Source organism: Argiope bruennichi, chromosome 9, assembly GCF_947563725.1.
Source record: "Argiope bruennichi chromosome 9, qqArgBrue1.1, whole genome shotgun sequence".
NCBI lineage: Eukaryota > Metazoa > Arthropoda > Arachnida > Araneae > Araneidae > Argiope > Argiope bruennichi.
In genome coordinates this window covers 100,410,518-100,431,367 of record NC_079159.1, presented here as the reverse complement: position 1 = coordinate 100,431,367, position 20,850 = coordinate 100,410,518, and the positions used below count along the sequence as shown (strand labels likewise).

The 20,850-nt window shown below is 28.1% G+C and overlaps 2 long non-coding RNA genes across 2 annotated transcripts; both read right to left on the bottom strand.

The window, feature by feature from the left end:
- Window positions 1–4,979: 4,979 nt before the first annotated feature.
- Window positions 4,980–10,339, bottom strand: LOC129984681 (uncharacterized). The gene is made up of 3 exons (XR_008785520.1): window positions 10,172–10,339; window positions 7,216–7,281; window positions 4,980–5,213 (listed from the first exon to the last, which is right to left on the bottom strand). It is a non-coding gene; the product is annotated as an uncharacterized LOC129984681 (long non-coding RNA).
- Window positions 10,340–12,394: 2,055 nt separating this feature from the next.
- LOC129984764 (uncharacterized) lies at window positions 12,395–17,452 on the bottom strand. The gene is made up of 3 exons (XR_008785524.1): window positions 17,271–17,452; window positions 14,627–14,692; window positions 12,395–12,623 (listed from the first exon to the last, which is right to left on the bottom strand). It is a non-coding gene; the product is annotated as an uncharacterized LOC129984764 (long non-coding RNA).
- Between the last annotated feature and the right edge of the window lie 3,398 nt (window positions 17,453–20,850).

Genomic DNA, 20,850 nt, shown 5'->3' with positions numbered 1-20,850 from the left:
TTGCCTTTTGATCTTTTATTTAAATTTGAACACGTGTAAAATTTAAAAAAAGCAAAAGCGTTGATATCGGAACATTGCTGTCACATCGCTTAATACAAATAAAAATAAAGAATTTTTTCAAAACTAAGAAAAGTATTTGGAAACATTTTGAAAACAATTAAATAATCTCCTCGAGATAAATAAAAAAAATCTCGCGTATAAAATCCTTTTATTTTTAAGAAAATTCATAACCACAGATATGATGAAATTTTTTACCGATTTTTGACATATGCTTACTCAGTTAGCATTAAAAACACATGTGTATAAAATTTAAATTATATTAGTTTGATTTAAAACAGTGCAAATTAAATTATCCCCACAATGCCGATGACTTTATATATACAGCCATATTATGTCCGAAAATATACAAAAATCATCTAGAACTTTGAACAAAATGTTGCAGAAATGAATTACAAAATTTATCATCTGTTATGATTCCATGTAATTCAATGACAGACACTCAATTTTACAGTCAAGAATTCTTAAATACTTTAAATGTATCATATTTTCAAGCCTTTTTGAAGAAAACCAAAAACCACTAATCCTATGTTGATCATAATTTAAATACTAAGTAATTTAATTAATGAAATGATATTGATTAGCACACACTGTCACTGCTCAATCAATTAATTCTGGGAAACCGATACAAATACGTCTTTCCTCAAATAATCAGAAGACGATTTACCTTTTTCTGCAGTACGCCTACACAAAAGGGCCGTAAAACGACATGGTATGAACTCGACTAACTTCTGAAGGCATACTGGAGACTAATCACATCAAGAATTCCTCAGGGCAGTCTACAAATTTGTAGAAGTATCATGTGGTAGAGATGTCTTCTGAACAGCATACTGTAAGTGATCACATATATGTTTGATAAAATTAATATCTAGGGATTTAGTGACAAATGAAAGTGTCTAAAATCAAAAGAGTGCTCTTGAAGCCGCTCAGTAGTAATTCTCAATGCATGAGGACTGGATAAGTATAGTCCTGCTAGAATAATTGAAATCTGTCGAAATGCATAGCGGACATGAATGAGTCTAGGTGAAAAAACCGGGTGTTTATGTATATTTTATTTGTCAGATTCATTTCTTGGCATATCGGGGGTTCCATATCACGCTAACTGCACACGTTCCATATCATCCCATAGGCTCCACCAGAATGAACAGCCCCTGTTGACATCTAAAGATCATAGATTCGTGAAATATGTAATGTTTTTTTTTCTACTCTTTTTCGTACCAATATGCGTTTTCTCTAGAGAGTTATTTGTTGTTTGCAAGGGTTCAATATAATCAAGTGTAGTTTGTTCCTTCGTGCTGGGTGGGGTTGCTCTTCGGTGGTCCCATCAAGTTTCCCACATGGCCTCTGGCTAGGTCGGGGTATCGGACAATACATCCATGCACTTCCACCCGATACGACTAGAAAACGAGATTCGTCAGACAAAGCAACGAATCATCAACAGTCCAATAACGGTGTTAGCTGTCCTAGGTAAGGAGTAAATCTTCATGCCGGTGAATCAAAATGGTATACGAGTAGGCTTTCGGTTCCAAAAACCGAATTATGATCCCTTGGAATAGTTCTGACACTTGTTGATGCTCCATCAGTGAAATCCGTGGTAATCTGATGAAGTGTTAAACATCTATCTCATTTAAGATTTTTCATAAATCGTCGATGTTTCCATTCTTTCAAAGTCTTTTTCCGGCCACAAAGTGTCAGATATTTGATGTTTTATCGGATATTCGATATTCAAGGTACATTCGTGATATTGACGTATTCGAAAATTCAGATTTCCTCTCTATCTGGAAAATGCTTTGTCCTATCCTTTGTGAATAACTTTAACACCTCGCTCAAAATCATTTAAATTTGATAACCTACTATTGTATCAGCAAGAACCGATCAATAGCTTTGTCAGATACTTATTTTCTTATATAGAAGCTGCAGACCACATCACGTTACGCTGATTGGTCGCATAGCTCCTTTATTTGCATATGCACGCCTATACCCATTTTATAACTCAAGCCAAAAATGACCTACCATGATAATATTAGGTTTGACTACATCAGTCAATGAATTAGGAATTATTAAAATTTTTACATCGTGTTATTTACTGAAAGAAAGTTCGCCTAAAAACATCATCATGTTAAAGAATATTAAACAGATTGAAATATACCAACAGAAAGTAACCGAAAAAATCTAATGTTAAAGAATATCAAACAGATTGAAATATGCTAACAGAAAGTAAGCCAAAAAAATCTAATCTTTGTTTTTGCTTCAACGCAATAAGGCTATTAAAATATTTACAGCCGTTCTTCACAATTTTGTTGTGGGTATACTAAAGGAAAGTACTGTTTCAAAAATTGTGTTTAAAATAAATTAGGAAATATTTTTTTTAATTAAAGAAAAAAAAATTGCACAGAAATAAAATTTGTATTCTAATAAAAATATTGTTTTTTTTGTGTTTTTTTTTTTTTTTTTTAATTTTCAAATAGTGTAAAAATAGGTTTAACAATCCGCTTCGAAAACATTAAGAAAAAAAATACTAAACTTCTAATTAAATTTTTCTAATGAAGATTCTAATTAGAGGTTTGAAGGAATCTTTTTATCACTGAGCATTTACAACAAAAAATTTAATTAGATACCAAATTAGTTGCTTTAATTCCAGCATTTCACCCTGAAGACTATTTTGAACGATTTTTTGCATTATTTAGGCTCACCAATATACATCTTCATATTAATATAAAACATTTAAATACATTGCCAGTTTAATCCAACAGAATTTTCCCTGGTTGTAGCTTTAATTTAAAAGTTAAAAGAATTGATAAATGGGCAAATATAACAAATTTTGTATAGCAACAATTAAATCAAAATTTATTTAATTAAATCTATATTTATTTTTTATTTAATTAAATCTATATTTATTTTTTATTTATTTAAATCAAAATTTATTTATTTATTAAAATTAGTTATTGAATCAAAATTTATTTATTAAAATTAGATATTAAATCAAAATTTATTTTTATCTATGTTCCAGACTATCCATTGTTATTATTTATTAAAATCCATTTACCATTCCATTAAAATTTATTTTTAGTTCCATCAAAATTCATCATCATTTTATTTTAATTTCATCAAAATTTATTTTTATTTATGTTCCAGACCATCCATTGTGACAACAAAATGCAGCATGAATTTCAGGCTTTCAAAAAAAGGAAAAAAATTGTTTAAGAATAAGATAATGATTTCCTACAAAAATATTTATTTAAGGTTTAGAAAGGACTCGTGATAATTCTCGTGCTAAATGTCATGACTAGTTAAATAACAGGATTAAGGAAAATAAAAATTGTTAAATAATTGCTCTCTTTTGTTCGTGTAACTAATAAACGAATGCTCGAATTTTTATCTCAGAATCACGTACTAATATTTATGAATATTCTTCTGGTTAAGTAATAAGGATATGCTTTCTAAACACGTAATGCAACACTAATTTACATAATATGAGTCTGTTTCGTGTGCGAAAAAATAAAAAGATTACATCCTATGTCGTTATTTTAATCTTCATCGGTCAGATGTCAAAGAGTTTCCAATGAAAATAGAAATGAAAGGAGAATCCTCTAAATTTCAAAAGGGGAAGAGAGGTTTTATATCTATTTGAAGAAAGGAAGTCTCTTAATTTTGGAAAATCTTCATCAGTAATTTAGAGCACTTGATTTCAAATGTGATAGATGTACCACTGTTCTGATAATTCTATAGACATCAGACTGAGCTTAAAGTTAGATAATGTGTATAACAGCGGTATAATAATGGTCATTATCTTAAGGACACAAATAAAAATGCAGGAAAAAAATTCAAAGATATTAATGCACAATCCAGAGCAATAATGGAAATCCAGAGTATATCATGGGATACAGTTATAAAGTTTCACTTCCTGCATTTCTTGAGTCTTTTTACTCATCTAAATTCATTAATATTGAATTGAACATATTTCTGTTCAGCCATAAAGATAAATTTTTCTATACTATCCTTATCATTCAGTCTTGTTATCATAATATTCCATTTTTATATTTAATATAACGTGTTTAGTAAGTGACCAATGTTATTTTGGCAATACTATAAAATTCTTGTATAAAAATTTGTTTCTTCATATTTTCATGACTGATATTTTTAAACTAAACCATTAAGAGGTAATTAAAAATATAACATCTGAATTCGGCCTGTAAAAGGTTAAATTCCTTGAAACATATTTAGGATGGATTGATACAATTCTATTCTCAAGATCGTACGTCATTTTGTTATTGAAACTTCAAAATTTTCGAAATTGATAGATGCGTCTCGTTTAAGATTTATAGCGAATTTCCGCTAAAATTTGTCTTTGAACTAACTTCTACCAATTTATGATATGTGAATATTACAACTCAAAAGCATGATCTTAAATGAATGAATTATACTATGATTTTTATACCGAAATTGTATTTCTGTATCGAATTTTGGACTTAGTCGTTCAATAGGAGTATGTCTGAAATGCATACTACATTTTCCTTCCTATACTATGAAGCTGGACATAAAAGATGGCATAAGAATATTGGTTTTAAGAATCAGAGACTATCATTTTTGAACGATTTTAGCCTATATCAGGGTGCATGCAGTGAGTAAGGTGGTCAAATTTTCCAAAATTCTTTCCTATGTTAACATTTTTTCCTCATATATGCTTTTTTCCAAAATATATATATTCAAATAAATATATTCAGATAAATATATCTGTGTAATAATTTCATTTTTACGCTTTCATTTATTTTTCTAACATAGTAATCATTTCACGCGCTCTTTTTTCTAATAGCATAACCTCTTTTTTGAATTTTTGCACTGAAAATTCGAAAGAAAAATTTCAAAGAAGAAAAATTTCAAAAAAAATCATCTGTTTTGGCAAGTCATAAATAGAAGCACAATAAAATGGAAAATGCATCATTTTATTAAAGACAAAATATAAAACTTATTGAAAGTTGCCACATGTTTAGTGTAAAGGCAAAGAAATTAAACCAGGCTCCATTACGGTTCATCATCATCATTTAGATGGGGATGTGTTTTTCTTGTCTTGGGAGTTGTTAGTTGACTGTTGATTCTGTGGTGGCGATTTTTGCAGATTTTCTTGTGGTTTTGGCAATTCTTTTGGAAAACGATTCCTGAAAAAAATTTTATGAGTGAAATCATTCTTTTATCAAAAATATAAAGACCAAAACAAAATTCTAAAGCGAAAGAAATATTGCAAGTCAGTTAGAATTACATTTATAATAAATGATTTTTAATGAAAATTAAAAATGTTCTTATTTATGACCATTTTTCGAGGCTAAATTTTCTTATCACATTAGTCAGACTTTTGGAAAATTGCTATTTGTGAGTGGTAATTGCAATAAAAAAAATTCAGTTGATTTAAATAATATATTACAAAAAAATCATTGCAGTGAATTAAACTGATACAAAGAAAGAGAGTCAGATAAGCAAGGTTAGGTTAGCTAGACTAGGAGTAATTTGAGAAAGAAACCCATTTTACTAAATTGTAATCAGAAGTGAAGGGCAATACTTGAGCCGAGACATAAAAAGATTCACAAACAGAATTGCAAAAATGCTTTTATATTGATCTTCAGACTGCTACGCTTTAATTAATACAAGCTCTTTAGAATATTTATATTGCTCCAGATACACATAGTTAAGGATGTTTATGGAATTGGATTTAGCTTTCAAACTACATCTCCTAATGCAAAAACTGAAATACTGCTAACAAGCCATCGTGGTTCCTTACGATCCAAATCAGTCCTTGAAAAATGCGTTATGGGTTTTAAGAATTACAAAATACAGGATGACACAATTGTCCTTAGACAAAATTTAATGATAGGTGGCATGCATAGAATTTATATGGTATCCTAAACGCAAAGAACAACTGCTGCAGAAAGGAGGCTCTTTGCAATGAATTAAATAAAAAAATGACATACTGGATGAAGTATATTACTCAAATTCAAAATACTATTAAGGCTAGATTAATCCTTCATGCCACTTTCGAAGCTCTTGTCCCTTTTTTTCCACTGCAGTTTCCAAATTCAGATATTTGTTATTGATTTTAATTTAATAATCTATATAAATAAATACTTTAAATAATGGATTTTCACAATCATTATTATGACAATCGTAAATAATGAAACATTTGATTTCTTGTCACCAGCCCAGTTTCAATGATTCCTTTTTAAAAGAATGTAAATAAACTTTTAAGTAATTTTGAATAAAATATAAAAAAGAGACTGTTTTAAATGCAATCCTAATACTCTACCTAGACAGCGTACTGTCTAACACTTTCTAAAACGAAGTCTATAAGAGCTGATGACTTGTGAATCAGTCAACCAAATACATAATATTCTATTAATAATAGAACAGACCAAATATTTCAATGATACTTGATTTTTTTTTCAATGTGAATACGCTAACTATATGACCTTCGTGAATCAAGTGAATGCACAAAATGAAATCACCTTGAAAATACTAAAAAAGCGTCCCTCAACGCTTCGATGCCCAACAAAATGGAAGGATTCCTAAATAGTTGCCTGCTTTGGCTATTTGATTATCCGGTCAAACCGGAAAAAAAATTAAATTAATCGTCTTGCAAAGAGCTCCCATATTCGAGGGTCAAAATAAATTGTTACTTGACATTCTCTTTAAATTTGTCTAAGGACATTCGAATTTCCCTTGTTAAGTTTATAGAAAAACAGAAGCTCAAAGTACTTACTTTTTTAATAATAAAAATTGAAAATCTTCTCTATGAGTAGCAATTAAAATTGCTGCTCGTGCATAATAATTTATTTACATGGTTTGTTCAATCAAGAATGATCATAAATTAATGAAAAATAGTTACTGATACTTTCCCACTAAGTTTTGATAAACTTTCTAGAAATATTCCTCGTTACATCGCATCAGTATTATCCCTCTTTTTCCCAGTCTACTTTATAATGAAGATTTCAAACAAAATAATAAAACTGTCTTAAAAAAAACTTTATTGCAGTTTCTTATAAGAGTTCATATTGGGAGAATTGTATATACATAATGGTCAAGATGATGTACGCAATCTTATTTTATTTAGTAAGACTCTTATCATTTGGTAGGAGTAAAGACAATAAAATATGAGAGATAAGCACATACCTCGTAGGAGCAGCACGGCTCATCATCGTGTAGGTTTTATCAGAACTTCCTGATGGAAACTTTTATCTGAAAAAAAATATTAGGTGCCTATTATATATATATTGCAAAGTAAATAATATGATGCAATAATTGGTACCATACTTATTCTACTTAAATTAATTGTATTTGTTTGAATTTTTAGTCTCATGTTTCAAGATTTTTGTTAATTGAAAAGGTTTTCAGCTCTTAAATATTACCACATAAAAATATCATTTATAACCTTTAGTTTAAAAAAAATGTATCAGATATTTTGCAACCAAATATTCTCATAAGGCATAAATAAAAATCTCCTGGTATTCAAAATTATAATGTTAAACTGTAAAAAAAGAAAACAAAATTGCATCTTTCAGATTTTTACAGGGTACAGTAATAACGCATATGTAAACAAATAACCGTGCATTCATCATATATACATAGATAATGCTCTGATTTCGTTGTACTTTTATTCCCTGAATACAGTTATTAAAAATAGGAAACAGTATTTTCACCCAACACATATAATGTCAAAATACATTTGTAAACATAGTTATTTTTTATGTTGTTTGTTTCTTATGGCACTTGCCACTGACAAGCCCGCTGTTACGAAGACAGCGATTTAAGCCTAAGGGGAACGTCTCTTATTTTTTATAGCAGCGCCAACTAGGGCCAAGAGTACGACTTTGCCACTCACGCATCATTCATTCGCTTGCACAACCCCTTTTTACAGGAGGGCACATTCACACATCTCACAGATAGAACAACAGAAGAACAACCATGCCCAAACCGGGACTCGAACCCGGGACGCCCAGATCACGTGGAAGACGCGCTACCCCTATGCCAGGACGCCGGCATTTTTTATGTAATATATTGATGCAGTAAAAAAAATCGAGTACCTTAAAACCAGAAGTTTGGTATGGTTTAGAGCATAGAAATAGGTATCTTCAAGATTATTTGTAATATTCACACAATTCTAAATATAAATAAAAACTCAGCATTTCATGAAAATTCAGTATCGAGGTATAAATAACATAATGCTTTTATACATGACCAAACATTATGAAAATAATACTGCGTCGAATTCTTCATGATCCATATTTCAATAATATGTGTGCAAACAGGAAATTAACAGGAAAAATCCAATTTAACTTTTTTTATTCAATTCTATATCTCAAAAAAATAAAGCAACTTTCTTTCAATTAACCAGTGCGAAATTTGTTTTTATTTTTACTCTCCTCAAATTAAAAATAAAATGCTCAATTTAAACAAAATTAAAACGGAAAAAAATCCATATTCAAGTCAACGATTTACATCAGAAACATAGTTTCAGCATATCGAATAAAATTTCTATTCATAGAACAAAAATAGGACTTAAAAATTATGCACACTTATTCCAGTACAAAAGCATTTATTAACTTCGTTCATAAGAAAGAATACATATTCAACCCTGAAATGAGGAGTCCAATTCATCATGAACTATCTTGGGCAAACTGACAATGAGATTACTGAAAGATAATGATTTTTAAAATTTATTTTTTTTAAAAATGCGAAAAAAGAACCCCAAGTTCCTACATTAATCTCTTCTCTTAAAACTTCATTTATAGCAATCAAAATTTATGGAAGGCCGAAATGTTGCTCACAAGAAGTAAATTCTCATCGATGAGTCATATGTTATTCTTAACTTTTCTTCTATGAATCCTCTTCTCAATTTGAGGGAAATTCTTACTTATAATCCAGTGAGTTTTAGATTTCTTGCAATCAAACAGCCTACAAAAATGTGAAAGAGACTTTCGAATCAATAAAAATTCGTAGCAAATAGTTTCATTGCGAACATCAAAAACAGATCATCTAATCCAAAATAAACTTATTGTATTATTCCCACATTGATTTAATTAGCTGGGATTATAAGATCAATTATGTGAAGTGATTTTGAGAAGAACGAGTGAACTGAGCATAGACACACTTTGACGGACCCCATAGAATTAAGATACAAATACGTTTATTACACTTTTTAAATCCAAAAGTGAAAGAATAAAGTACCATTTTGGGCATTATTTAACGTTTTTACTTTTTTAATGAGTGCATTCGAAAATTAATGTAAAATTTGAAGTAAATACTATTTTATTTTATTTTTTTTACTATTATGTAATATTGGCATTAACTTAATACCTCTCAGTTAAACTTTCTTGTCTTAAAAAAAAATTTTAATAAATAAAAACCAGAAAAATAAATGGCAGTGAATAGAAAATTTAGGAGCCATCTACTTTGTTGCTGTTTTATTAATAATAAAACCCTATCTTCTGAATACAGGATCAAGACATTTATAGAAAAACAACAAGGAAATAGAATAACTTTACGAAGTTAATAGCATTTGGTTTATTGATTGTTGCCATTTTTTTTATTTCATGATCCCATCATACCCTATTGGTGCAAAAAATTCCCAATAATATCGTTACAATATCTTTACGATATTGTCCGACACGTCAAACATCATTGAGATATCATATAATATCTTGTGCTGAAACAATACATGAAATTTTTCAATATTTTTTTTATATATGTAGACATTTATTCACATCTGTTGCTAAAGTCAATAAAAAAATAGATAAAAAACATTCAATTCCATTAATTTCAATATATTTTAGCTGCCATCTATTGGTTTAAAAATAAAATAAAAGCTTAATTTTTTTATATAAATTCATAAATTTCGATCAATTATCAAAATTAATGTTAGATGTTTTGACATTTTGATATATTTGAAGTCTGAATAATAGTTTGCAATTGAAGAATTCATCAAAAATCAATCAAATTTTTTTTTCACTTTTAAAATAAATTTACTAATTACACTCTAACAAATGAAAGTATTTTTGATTTATGAAACAAATTTATACAATTCAACGCCTTATAGATTAAATAAATTTCAAATAACTTTAAAACTTACCAAAAATTTTGAGAATTCTCTTTTAATGTAATATTTTTTTTCCTATAATGCACAACTTAATGTGTAACTGTCAACTAAAATTATGTTATATCAACATTCAATATATGCATACAAAATGAACTGAGAGAAATACGAACAAAGATAGGAAATACCCGTTTCCCTTACACATTGTGTCCCATCTAATCATTAGACATCCCGTTTGCAGCAATCACAAAAATGATTTTATCGCTCTTTTGGCAATTAGCAATTATGATTTTCTCTTTTCTGGTGTTACAATTGCATAATAACAGAGATATATACTGTTATAATATAAGTTATTATTAAACGCATTATAATCATTTACATACAGTTAATTAATGTATAATTAATATAATATTTGCGATATGTATAAATAATACAATAAAAAATAATTTTAAAAAAAAGAACATTGACAGTATGCTACTTAACATTTTAGCACAAAATAGTAACCCTAAATTCGCCAAGTATATTTGATTACACAATCGACAGCAACCGGAATATCCGTTTTTCTTTTTATAGTCTGCTGATTTTTTAAAAAGTTCGTCTTAATAAGACTTAGAATGTTGAAAGAAAAATAAAGATGTCGGAGAAAAGAATGAAATTTTGAGGTACGACAATTTTGAAAAATCAGTGTACTTCCAACATTTTTAAAAATAAATTTCTGGATAGTTTAATTCTTTTAAGTCTTCTTTAACCTTCAAATAAAATTAAGTGCACATAATTATTTCCAGTAAGAAAATGATGAAAAGTTTCCGATAGAAATGAGATAAAATTTGAACTACATATTATTGAGATGATGAAATTTACATTTATTAAATAAAAAATTAGTACAAAAAGTCACCGTTAGATGGCATTGTAATACACAAAAAAACCATTTAATATGGTTTATAATTGTTAAATAAAGTAAAATTAAAATTGCTCAATATATCTTCCTTCATTTTCAACAATATACTCTAATCGGAGAACTATATTTTCTATAGATAACCGGAGCGAGTCTGCCGAATAATTAAGAATATGGGGCCGAATGTTGTCCTTCAGATCTCGTACAGATGATACCTTTGACGGTAGATATTATCCTTCAAATAACCCCACAACCAAAAGTCGAAAGGGGTCATGTCCGGCAAGTGAGCAGGCCATGCTACTGGGAAATGACGGCTGCTAACTCGTGCTTCTGTGAAATGTTCAAACGGGGTAGAGAGGTTTTATATCTATTTGTAGAAAGGAAGTCTCTCAATTTCGTCAGAAAATTTTAATCTTCATCAGTAATTTGGAGCATTTGATTTCAAATGTGACCGATTAGCCTTTATGTACCATTGTTCTGATAATTCTATAGACATCAGAATGAGCTAAAAGTTAGATAATGTGAATAACAGCGGAATAATGATGGTCATTACCTTAAGGTCACAACTAAAAATGCAGGGGGAAAATTATAAAGAAATTAATGCACAATCCAGAGCAATAATTCAAATCCAGAGTCTATCATGGGATACAGTTATAAAATTTCCCGTCCTGCATTTCCTGAGTCTTTTTATCCATCTAAATTCATTAATATTGAATTGAACATATTTCTGTTCAGCCATAAAGATAAATTTTTCTATACTATCCTTATCATTCAGTTTTGTTATCACAATATTCCATTTTTATATTTAATATATCATGTTTAGCAAGTGACCAATGTTATCAATTGGGAATACTATAAAATTCTTATAAAAAATTTGTTTCTTCATATTTTCCTGACTGATATTTTTAAACTAAACCATTATGAGGTAATTAAAAATATAACATCTGAATTTGGCCTGTAGTCTTTCAATAGGAGTAGGTCTGAAATGCATTTTCCTTCCTGTACTATGAAGCTAGACATAAGAATATTGATTTTAAGAATCAAAGACTATCATTTTTTGACGATTTTAGACTCTAGCAGGGTGGCATGCAGTGAGTAAGATGGATAAATTTTCCAAAGTTCTTTTATATGTTGACATTAATTCCTCATAGAAACTTTCTTTCAAAATAATTATATTCAAAAAAATATATTCAGATAAATATATATGTGTAATAATTTCATTTTTACCCTTTCATTTATTTTAATAACATAGTAAACATTTCACGCACTCTTTTTTCTAATAACATAACCTCTTTCTTAAATTTCTGTACTGAAAATTCAAAAAATCATCTGTTTTCGCAAATCATAAAAAGAAGACAATAGAATGGAAAATCCATCATTTTATTAAAGACAAAATATAAAACTTATTGAAAGTTGCCACATGTTAAGTGTAAAAGCAAAGAAATTAAACCAGGCTCCATTGCAGTTCATCATCATCATTTAGGTAAGGATGTGTCTTTCTTGTCTTGAGAGGTATTAGCTTGCTGTTGATTCTGTAGTGACGATTTTTGCAGATTTTCTTGTGGTTTTGGCAATTCTTTTGGAAAACGATTCCTAAAAAAAATTTTATAAAGAAAATAATTCTTTTATCAAAAATATAGAGACCAAAACAAAATTCTAAAGCGAAAGAAATATTGTAAATCAGTTAGAATTACAGTTTATAATACATGTTTGATTTTTAATAGACATTAAAAATGTTCCTATTTATGATATTTTTTCAAGGCTAAATTTTTTTATGACATTGGTCAGACTTTTGGAAAATTGCTATTTGTGAGTGGGAATTGCAATAAAAAATTTGAGTTGATTTAAATAATATATTATAGAAAATCTTTGCTGTGAATTGAACTTATACAAAAAAAAGAGTCAGATAAACTTGATTAGGTTAGCTAGACTAGGAGTAATTTGAGAAAGAAACCCATTTTACTAAATTGTAATCAGATGACAAGGACATTACTTGAACCGAGGCATAAAAAGATTCACAAACAGAATTGCAAAATTGCTTTTGTATTGATCTTCAGACTGCTACGCTTTAATTAAGACAAGCTCTTTAGAATATTTATATTGCGCCAGATACACTTATTCAAGGATGTTTATGGGAATTAGCTTTCAAACTATATCTTCTAATGCAGAAACTGAAATACTGCTAACAAACCTTCGTGATTCATTGCGATCCAAATCAGTCCTTGAAAAATGCGTTATGGGTTTTAAGAATTACAAAATACAGGATAACACAATTGTCCTTAGGCAAAATTTAATGATAGGTGGCATGCAGTGAAATTGTATGGTATCCTAAACTCAAAGAACAACTGCTGCAGAAAGGAGGCTCTTTGCAATGAATTAAATAAAAAAATATGACATACTGGCTGAAGTATATTACACAGAGTCGTATTCATACTACTATTAAGGCTAGATTGATCCTTCATGCCACTTTCGAAGCTCTTGTCCCTTTTTTTTTCCACTGCAGTTTCCAAATTCAGATATTTGTTATTGATTTTAATTTAATATCTATATAAAAAAAAATTTAAATAAAGGATTTTTACTATGGTTATTATGACAATCTTAAGTAATGAAATATTTGATTTCATGTCACCAGCCCGGTTTCAATAACTCCTTTTTAAAAGAATGTAAAAAACTTTTAAGTAATTTTGAACAAAATATAAAAAAGAGACTGTTTAAAATGTAACCCTAATACTCTACCTAGACAGCGTACTTTCTAACACTTTCTAAAACGAAGTCTATAAGAGCTGATTACTTGTGAATCAGTCAACCAAATACATAATAGTCTAATAATAATAGAGCAGACCAAATATTTGAATGATGCTTGATTTTTTTTCAGTGTGAATACGCTAACTATATGACCTTTGTGGATCAAATGAATGCATAAAATGAAATTACCTTGAAAATGCAACAGAAAGCATCCCTCAACGTTTTGATGCCAACAAAATGGAAGGATTCCTAAATAGTTTCCTGCTTTGGCTATTTGATTATCCGGTCAAACCGGAAAAAAAATTAAATTATTCGTCTTGCAAAGAGCTCCCATATTCGAGGGTCAAAATAAATTGTTACTTGACGTTCTCTTTAAATTTTTCTAAGGACATTCGAATTTCCCTTGTTAAGTTTATAGAAAAACAGAAGCTCAAAGTACTTACTTTTTTAATAATAAAAATTGAAAATCTTCTCTATAAATAGTAATTAAAATTGCTGTTCGTGTGTAATAATTTATTTACATAGGCTTTTCAATGAAGAATGATTATAAATTAATGGAAAAAAATTACTGATACTTTCCCACTAAGTTTTGATGAACTTTCTAGAAATATTCATCGTTACATGCAACACTTTTATCCCTCTTTTTCCCAGTCTACTTTATAATGAAGATTTCAAACCAAATAATAAAACTGTTTTAGAAAGACTTCGTTGCAGTTTCTTTTAAGAGTTCAAAATAGGAGAATGGTATATACATAGTCGTCTGGATGATGTACGCAAGCTTATATCAATTAGCAAGACTCCTACCATTTTGTAGGAGTCAAAACAATAAAATTTGATAGATTAATGCATACCTCGTAGGAGCAGCACGTCTCATCATCGTGTAAGTTTTATCAGAACTTCCTGATGGAAAATTTTATCTGAAAAAAGTACTAGGTGTCAGTTATAGATAGATTGCAAAGTAATAATATGATGTAATATTTCTTATCATACTTATTCTGCTTAAATTAATTGTATTTATTTAAATTTTTAATTTCATGTTCAAAAGTTTTTTTTTAAAAAAATTGGAAATGTTTCCATTAAACTTCCCTATATATTAACATATAAAAATATTTGCAACATTTAGTTTACAATATTTTGTCTGGCATTTTTCAGTCAAATACTCTCTCATGACATAATAAATAAAAATCTCCTGGCATTCAAAATTATAATGTTCAATCGTAAAAGAATTGTATGCTTCACATTTTTCACCAGCCACAGTGATAATGCATATGCAAAAAAATATATAAATAAATAAGCGTGTTTATGACATATATACATAAATAAAGCTTTGATTTCATTGTACTGTTTAGTTCAGCTTGGTTATATTAATGTCTCGTTTTAAAGCAACACTAGGGCCATTTTATATCCCCCTTTGAACACTGTTATTAAAAATATGAATAATATTTTCCTTCACCCCAAATAATATAAAAATATATTTGTGAACATAGTTATTTTTTATGGTAATATATTGATAGAGTAAAAAAAAATTGAGTACTTTAAAACAAGCGGTTTGGGTAAGGTTTAGAACATACAAATATGTATTTTCAAGACAATTTGTAATATTTACTCAATTCTAAATATAAACAAAGACTCAACCTTTCATGAAAACTCAGTATCGCAGTATAAATAACATAATGCTATTCATATCAAGTCATAATTATGGAAAGAATATTGTGTCAAATTCCCACTGATCAATATATACAGTTATATTTGTAGAAACAGAATGTTAACAGAAAAAATCTAATTAAACTTTTTTTAATTATATTTCCTTTTTCAGAAAAATAAAGCGACTTTTTCTTAGTTTGCCAGAGTAAAATTCGTTTGTATATTTGTCTTGTAATATCTTTTTGGTTCTCCTCAAAATAAAAATGAAATACTCGACATAAATAAACTAAAACAGGAGGAAATCTAAATTCACATACAAGGAGTTATATACAGTCAAAATCTATATATAGAATTTCGGTATATCAAAAATCTCTATATATCGATTTTTTTTTTTCAAAAGGCAACGATTTACATTATAAGCACAGTTTCAATATATCGAATAAAATTTCTATTCATGGAACAAAATATCGCATAAAGATTATATGCATTTATTCCAATCCAAAAGCATTTCTGAATCATTCATAAAAAGAAATATATATTAACCCCTTGAACTGAAATGACGAGTCCAGCTCATCATGTACTTTCTTAAGAAAATTGACATTGACGAGTTGCACAGAAATTATTAAGAGTTGATGATTTGTATAAAAAGTTTTATTAATTAAAAAAATTTAAGAAAAAAATCCGTAAATTTCTACATAAATCCATCTTCTTAAAAATATGAAAATTAAATTGTCAGTCTTAGTAGTACTGACAGAGAATAAATTTCAGTTCGAAAGTTAAAATTCAAAATATTTTTTCACCATTACTTATTGCAAAAGAAATTTATAGAAAGACAGATGGTTGTTCACAAAAAAGAAATTAACATTTATCAATAAGTCATATGTTATTATTACCTTTTTTTTCTACGAATCCCTTTCTTAACTTAAGGGATATTCTTACTTAAAATCCAGTTAGTTTTAGATTTCATGTAGCGAAATAGCCCGCTGAGTGAGACTTTCAAATCAATAAAAATCATAACAAACAGTTTCATTGCGAACATCAAATACAGATCACTGATACAAAATAAAATGTTATTCCCGCATTCATTTAATTAGGTGGAATTATAAAACTATTTATGGATGGTGGTGTTGTGAAAGAAGAGCAAATTGAGCGTATATACACATTGGCAGACGCCATAGAATATAGATAGTATATAAAATATAGATTTGGGTCAAAATATTTATGGGAAAAATAATAAGCAAACAGGATATTTTTTACGAAGTAAATAGCATTTGGTTTATTGATTGTTGTCCTTTTTTTTTTTTTTTTTTTTTTTTTCCTTCCCAAAATACCATCATACCCTATTGGTGCAGAAAATTCCTGATAGTATTATTACAATATCTTCACGATATTGTCCTATAGAATATCAAACAACATCATAGAGATATCATATAATATCTTGTTCTAAAAGATATATAATTTTTAAATATTTTTTGTTACATGTTGACATTTGTTCACATCTGCTGGTAAAGCCATTTTTTCGGAAACAGATAACAAACGTTCAGTACCACAAACTTCAATAGACTTATGCTGCCATCTATAGGATTAAAAATAACATAAAAGGTTTTTTAAACAGGTTAATTATGAAAATTATTATTAGATGTTTTGATATTTTAATGTATTTAAATTCTGAATAATAATCTTTCAATTTAATAATTCATAAAAAATCAATCAAATTCTTTTTCAATTTTTAAATAAATTTATTAATTAATAGCACTCTAACAAATAAAGGTATTTTTGATTCATGAGACAAAATTATACAATTTCAGCGTCTTCTGGATTAAATAAATTTGAAATAACTTTAAAACTTACCAAAATTTTTGAAAATTCTCTTTTAATGTAATATTTTCTGTCTTCTTGTTATACACAACTTAATGTGTAAATGTCAACTAAAATTATGTTATATCAAATTTCAATACAAGAATACAAAATGAAGTGTGAAAAATACGGACAAAGGAAGGAAATACTCGTTTCCCTTATACATTGTGTCCCATTAAATCATTAGACATCCCGTTTGCAGCAATTACAAAAATTATTTTATCGCTCTTTTGGCAGTATTAGCAAACATTATTTTCTCTTTTTCTTATGTGTTAGAATTGCATGATTGCAGAGATTATAATATCGATTATTATTAAACATAACTATTATGATGACATTTGCATATAATTAATTAATGTATAAGTAATAAATTATTTTTGATATGTATAAGTAATATAAAATTTAAAAAAAAAAAAAAACATTAATGGCATGCTACTTAAAATTCTTGCACAAAATAGTAACCCTAAATTCGCCAAGTATATTTGATTACACAATCGAACAGCAACCGGAATGTCCATTTTTCTTTTTATAGTCTGCTGATTTTTTAAAAAGTTCGTCGTAATAAGACTTAGAAGGCGAAAACAAAAATAAATATATCAAGGAATAGTATGAAATTTCGATAAGTATGGTATCTACAATTTTGAAAAAAAATCATTGTTCTTTCTACATTTTAAAAAATAAACTTCTTTGTAATTTAATTCTTTTTAGTCTTCTTTGACCTTCAAACAAAATGAATTAAGTATAATTGTTTCCAGTAAGAAAATGATGAAAATTTTGTAATATATATCTCTGCATATTAAAAACTCTGCCTCTCATCTTATCTCTGCATATTAATATAGTATATCTCTGCATATTAAAAAATATCTCTGCTTATTCTGATCAAACAAATCTTTATATATCGAACTTTTCTCAAGGTATTTTTATGTTCAATATACAGGTACTGCTATGTAATTAATTATATATAAGAAGCATATATAAACCTCAGAATGTGTATAAATAGCTGTATATGTATGTTTTGGCTTCACTTTCTTAATTAGATTAATTAATTAAACCCGGCACATGTGTACAAACATATTTTATGGTAAAACAACATCATTTTATAGTTCCTTGATAAAGTGAGAGTGGGGTAAATCGTTTAAATATATATTAAAGATAGGCTGAATGGCATGAAATTTTATTCCTGTGGTTGAATCTGTCAGATTAAAGATATATGAGGTTAAACTTGTCAAACTGCGTTTTCACTTCCAATCGCCATCCTTCCAGGTAAAGAGGGATTGAATCGTTGGAATACAAATTACATTTGGCTGTTTAAAAACTAAACATGATTCTTGCATTTAGTCTGTTAAGTTGAAAATTTGAGGCTGTTCATTCTTGTGTAAAGAAATATTTGGATACCGATAATGCGCAAAGAACAGTTCTAATTATTAAATTAGACTTCATGCTACGGAAGATTGTAAAACCATTTTTTATTTAAAAGTTTTCAAATTAATCATCCATTAGTCTATGTTAACTTAATGAGGAATTCTAAAAAAATTCATAAATATATTAACTTGGCAATGCCATTGTTATTTAGCAAGTCTACAGGTGTGCATTATTAGCAAGTCAATACTGACATTTAGAAAACCTACAGGTGTCAGGAAAAGAGGTCGGCCACATTTTAGGCTGCCTGACAGCGTTGAAAAAGACCTCAACCTACTGGTTATCAGATACTGGAAATCAGTGGCACTGGATAGGCAACGATGACGTAAGCTAACTGGGATAGTCCTGACCTGTAGGCCTGTACCTTCTACGCTGTAATGCCGAAAAAAAGGAGAATGTCATTATTAAACAAGAGATATTAATTAAATTCGAGTGGTTTAATTTTTAAACAACTTAAGGTCATTAAGGTGTATGTACACACTTGAAACTTCGAAAATCGTTCAAAATATCGAATATTTTTTATTGCTTAATAATGTTCTCTGATCCTTTAGCTTTCAAACGATACCAAGGTGTTGTCAATATTCGAAATATTTCTCGAGTTATAATTATTTTTCTTGAGGTGCTTTTATTAAAAACTCTAGTTACGATTTTTTTAAAACAACTCATTTTATTAAAAATTATCTTTTCTCACTATGTTGCTTCATTCAAACAATCATAACTCGACAAGAAATGAACCAAATACAATTATTTATGTATCAAAATAATCTGTATGAAATAGCGGATGTTTTGTGCCTCAATCAAAGATATATGTATAGAAATAAATTTTTAATAGCTATTTAAAAGTTAAAATGACAGAAAAAATCTCGCTTTTTCTGTTCATCGTTGATGAAAAAATTGTTAAAAAAAAAACTGCATATTTTTATAACTTGATTAAGGCAGACAACATGAAGACTAATATTAGGCATCATTTCCAACTAGAATTGTGTATCTGAACAAATTAGAATTTAAGATATCATGTTTCAAAAAATATGCTAATTAGTTCATTAAATGTTAATTAATTAATTAATAATTAGTGTAATATGGTTTTTTCTCATTGAAATAAGTTTAAACATATATTAATGACCAACTGTGAAAATAACTGGATTTTTAAAGTTAAAATTTTTTTTAAAAATCTAGTGTGTACGTACACCTTAAATACTATTAATAAAAACTTAACTTTAAAAGAAGAAAACTGGAAGGATATGGTGTAGGAGATAAAAAAATAAAACGATAATTAAATAGTAGGGAAGAAAATAACGGTTGAGTCACTGTTGTAAATATATCGTTTCGTTAATAAGAAAAATAAATACTATTTCAACGGAATTGAATCTATCTCTCAAGACTTCCAGATATAGAATACAAGTTAAAACCGCTGCTTTCAGGGAACAACTTTTATAATTTCCATAATTTTTTTTAAGATTTGAGAAGTATTTTTGCAGATAGTTTTTCATACTACAAGATTTTTTTATCCCACAAATTCATTTGTTGCTTTCTCTTATTTCGTCTATATATAATTTTTTCTAGGATTTTATGACTCACAAAATTATATAGAAAATTATTCTTAGTATAATCCTTGATATCAGATAAATCTGCATGTTCTAAATTATCTTTATAAACATCTGATATTGAAACAGCATGCGATAGAGATACAATTTCCGCAAAGTGATATTTATCTCGAATATCATATATTCTTGTAATGAAGTTATAGCGAAAAATCATGAAGTGGAATATTTATAATATATTAAACAGGAAATCCTACATTTATTACATATACAGTCTTGTCTGCTGCTTTGTATACAGAATGAGAATATTGAAAATATCATCTTTAACATTATCCATTTCGAGTAAATTTAAACTAATTATATTATTTCATTTCAGCAAAATCAGTTGGGGAGAGAGGGGTGAGTTGTAACAATTTTTGGGCAAATGCTGATATTTTTAAAGGAAATTGCGATTTCTTGAATATAATTGCTTTTAAGAACTTAATTACTTAATCATAATATGCACCAAATAATAATACCAAATAATACAAAAAAAAAAAAACATTCAAAAATTTTATTGACTTTTGCACCAGAATTTTTTTTTTTTTTTTTTTCAAAACTTGCCGGCTGTTACA